General features: G+C 37.0%; 1 protein-coding gene across 1 annotated transcript in view; it reads left to right on the top strand.

The window, feature by feature from the left end:
• LOC113826712 (BDNF/NT-3 growth factors receptor) overlaps window positions 1-5000 on the top strand; it is a 128373-nt gene that overhangs the window by 76359 nt on the left and 47014 nt on the right. The window lies entirely within an intron of this gene.

The following is a 5000-nucleotide window of genomic DNA, read 5'->3' as shown; positions in this document are numbered from 1 at the left end:
CTCCTCCCCCTCCCCCTCCCCCTCCCCCTCCCCCCTCTCCTCCCCCTCCTCCTTCCCCTCCCCCTCCCCCTCCTCCTCCCCCTCCCCCTCCCCGACCCCCTCCTCCTCCTCCTCCCCCTCCCCCTCCTCCTCCCCCTCCTCCTCCCCCCTCCCCCTCCCCGACCCCCTCCTCCTCCTCCTCCCCCTCAGTCCTCCTCCTCCTCCTCCTCCTCCTCCTCCTCCTCCTCCTCCTCCTCCTCCTCCTCCTCCTCCTCCCCCTCCCACTCCCCCTCCCCCTCCCCCTTCCCCTTCCCCTCCCCCTCCCCCTCCTCCACCTCCTCCTCCTCGCCGTTATCTGTTTGGTTAGCGTTGGTTAGGTAATTCCTTCGTTCGTTTGTTCTTTGATGAACAGGAGAGCTAAAGCAGTTACGCTTACGAAATTTACGCCAGAGGTGTGCCTTAACCCAACTCGGATGCCATTAAATGTTGATGGTAATCCGAAACGTAATCCGGACCCAGGATTTTTTTTTTAAATGACTGCATCCGTTGCCTCTAATTCCCTTGGCGGATTTATGCACTCTTCTAGTTCTTATTATTATCATTTTTATTATTATTATCATTATTATTATCATCTTTATCATCATCATCATCATTATCATTATCGTTATCATTGTCATTATCATGATCATGATCATTATCATTATCATTATCATTATCATCATCATTATCATTATCATTATCATTATCATCATCATTATCATCATCATTATTATCATTATAATTATTATTATTATCATCATCATTATTATTATTGTTTCGGTTATTATTACCTCCGCCAAAGGTTTTTTTTTTTTTTTTTTTTTGGTAGGGCCGGTTCGCTAATTAGTCTGTCTGTACTTTAGTTAGCGGGATAACAAAAAGTTATATAAACAGATTATTTATTTGATTACTTACTTATTTATTTATTCTTACCAGAGGCATTTCTTAGATTAACTTAGATGCCATTATTATTATTATTTTTTTAAGATTCATTAGCACTGTAAAACGAAACCCGGACTATAGCCTTGGCGGAGGTATGCGCTCTCTAAGTGCTTTTTGTTTTATCATTATTATCGCGAGCATCAACATTATTGTTATTATCATTAGTATTATCATTATCATGGTCACTATTAATATTATTACTATTTTTATCATCATTATCATCGTCATTGTTAATATTATTACTATTTTTATCATCATTATCATAATGATGACGAAAATGATAACAACAATGATAATAGTAATAATAATAATGAAATAACAGTTAAAATAATCAAAGTGATTATCATAGCAGTTATTATTATCATTATCATTGTAATTATTATTGTTTTCATTATTAATTATATCGTTATTATGATCATTATTATCATTATTGTTATCATCATTACTATCATAACTATTATTATTGTTATCATTTTCATTATTATTATTATCATTGTTATTATAATTTTTTTCATTGTTATCTTTATTGTTATTACTATTATTGCTACTGCCACTACTACTATTATCATTATGAACATCATCATGGTCATCATCAACACTTATATCAATCATCATCATCATCATCATCATCATCATCATCATCATCATCATCATCATCATTGTTCCTGTTATTGCTATTTGTTATTTCCACCATGATCGTCAATATTTACCCACATCCTACTCTCGCATTCTACACGGATACACGAACAGTAGAGTCTGATTGGCTGAGTCCGAGTGACGTCATCAATTTCGAGTGACGTCATTAATGAAGCTTCGAACTCCCTCCCCTCCCCCTCCCCCTTCCCCTGGGCCCTACCCCCTACCCCCACCGAGTGACGTCATCAATTTCGAGCGACGTCACATTAATGAAGCTTCGAACACTCAACTCCTTCCCCTCCCCCTCCCCCTTCCCCTGGGCCCTACCCCCATACCCCCACCCCCCTACTCTCGCATTCTACATGGATGCACGAACAGTAGAGTCTGATTGGCTGAGTCCGAGTGATGCCATCAAGTTCGAGTGACGTCATTAATGAAGCTTCGAACAGTCAACTCCTTCCCCTCCCTCTCCCCCATCCCCTGGGCCCTACCCCCTACCCCCCCCCCGAGTGACGTCATCAATTTCGAGCGACGTCACATTAATGAAGCTTCGAACACTCAACTCCCTCCCCACCCCCTCCACCCACCCTTCCCCTGTGCCCTACCCCCACCCCCCCTTTCCCCAGTGCCTCCCCCTCCCCCCATGGCATGTTTACAAGGCGTTCACGGACGAGTTGCCATAGGAATCTGCTGGGAACGAACCTTCGCCTTTTCGCAAACTGGAAAAGATGGGTATTATTATTGAAAGGAAATTGTCGTGTGAAGAAGTGATTGTGATGAAGTGAAGCCAGCGATCCATTTACAGTTACATCGGTTGCGGAAACGATCTGGCGATGCTATATATATATATATATATATATATATATATATATATATATATATATATATATATATATATATATATATACATATATATATTTTTTTTTTGTTTTTTTTGTTTTTTTTTTTTTTTTCTTCTTCTTCTTCTTCTTCTTCTTCTTCTTCTTCTTCTTCTTCTTCTTCTTCTTCTTCTTCTTCTTCTTCTTCTTCTTCTTCTTCTTCTTCTGTCTGAGTAACTTCGTTCTCTTATTGAATTTTCTGGGTTATTGGCCACGATGTATCCATTGATTCTCTTTTGAAGTTCTTGGCCGGATCCAGATCGGTCGAAATATGCATTAATTAAGGGACATTACAGTCTCAAAGTATGCATTAATTATACAACACTGTTGGGGTTAAGTATATATATATATCAGTCAATTAAAAATCAGGATACTCATCAACTTAAAAACTTCTATATTGAACAACTGAAAAAAGAAATCAAGTTTTTTGCGTTCGTTGAAGAAACATTAATGTGAAAATCCTTCCAAAATAATTAGATTAAATGAGAGAACTAATGTTATTTAATCAAACTCGAGTGTATAGTGTATCTGGCTCCTGGTGTACGGTATAGCACCTCCGCCTCACAAAATTACAGTCATTAGTAGGCGCCACATAATGAAAAGTGGCGTTGGCTTCCCGTAGACTTATCACCCGAATGTCACGATCGTCTGACTGATCATTTGATATTGTCTGACGCGAATACCTTGTGGGATTAAAATGTTTAGATATTATAAACGTTTAAACATCTATCAAGAAATGTATATCATAAGTTGATATAAATAACAATAAATACTATATATAAAAAAAAACAAAGCATAAATATGACGCTTTAAAAGAATGAATTCCTGTCGTAGAAAACGAAATACTTAAAAAATAATAATAATAAATAAATAAAAATATGCCACAAAGTACATTGCATTCCTAGCGGTTCCCAGCCTCAGGCAGCTTAGGGTACTTACATGTAACTCTTGACGTACATTTGTTCTCGTTACAAACTAACTGATAAGTCGATAAACCAAACGTTCCTTCCTTTCTTCCATCAAATAAAATCTATATAGATCATAAATTCGCCATGTGCAATTATTGATTGATATTTAGGGTCAAAAAGTCGAAATCAAATAAAATCACAACATAATTCATAAATTGGCTATGTGCAATTATTGATTGATATTTAGGGTCAAAAAGTCGAAATACATGTTAGTCTCTACACAGGCATAGTTTATGAAGTGAATATACCACCGCATGTCAGCCTCACAATGTTAGTTATAGGTCGTTAATTAGGGAAACTGGCCATTGTTTTATGAAAATTTTGTTGGCTGTCTTGAAGCTTTTCTTCGAATCCATCCAAATAATATTGACGTTTTGTAGAATCGCATAACGTTATGTTTTCATTGTATGAATTCCATTATGCAAGAAACACCTAATATATATATATATATATATATATATATATATATATATATATATATATATATATATATATATATATATATATATATATATATATATATATATATATATATATATATATATATATATATATATATATATATATATATATATATATATATATATATATATATATATATATATATATATATATATATATATATATATATATATATATATATATATATATCGTTGGTAGAGCCAGAAGGTCATAGGTTAGAAATAACGAGTAATAATGACCAGATGAAGGAAGAAATATCCATAAGTCCCATAAGCAACGTGTTTGTGAGTGAGTCCTTTGCCGTCTGACTCGTCCGCAATGGAGTCTTTGCCTCGGACTCACCTGGGTTAGGGAGAGACCATATATATATATATATATATATATATATATATATATATATATATATATATATATATATATATATATATATATATATATATATATATTAGGTGTTTCTGGAGTGTTCCAACGGCCGAGGACACAGACGAACCAAAACATTATGATCCCATCGTGTGTATGTCCCTCGACTCAAGTCTTCCGAGTACGCTGAAGCGACTCATATATAAAAAAAACTCAGATCAGGAAATTATCTAAAGACGAAAAATATCAATAACTAATTATAAAACCACGCTATCAAATCCAACTAATTATAATCGCTTATAGAGGTCAACCAATTAAATTCTAGAGTGACAGCGCAAGCACTTTGGAATTCGGTGGCGTATTACCGGCGGGTCGAGCCACCGCGCGTGGTGCTCGTCTGGAATGAGATCGACCCGGAATACCGCCCAAGAGACACGGCAACAGTATTACGCGTAAGGTTCCATTCTGGTTCCATTCCGGTTCCATTCTCGTTCCATTCCGGTTCCAATCTGGTTCCACTCTGGTTCCAATCTGGTTCCATTTTGGTTCCAATCTGGTTCCATTCTGGTTCCGTTCTGGTTCCATTCCGGTTCCAATCTGGTTCCATTCTGGTCCCATTTCGGTTCCACTCTGGTTCCATTCCTGTTCCGTTCTGGTTCCATTCCGGTTCCGTTCTGGTTCCATTTTGGTTCCATTCTGGTTCCAATCTGGTTCCATTCTGGTTCCACTCTAGTTC

Source organism: Penaeus vannamei, chromosome 14, assembly GCF_042767895.1.
Source record: "Penaeus vannamei isolate JL-2024 chromosome 14, ASM4276789v1, whole genome shotgun sequence".
In the NCBI taxonomy this organism is placed as follows: domain Eukaryota; kingdom Metazoa; phylum Arthropoda; class Malacostraca; order Decapoda; family Penaeidae; genus Penaeus; species Penaeus vannamei.
This window is presented reverse-complemented; position numbering and strand designations above follow the sequence as displayed.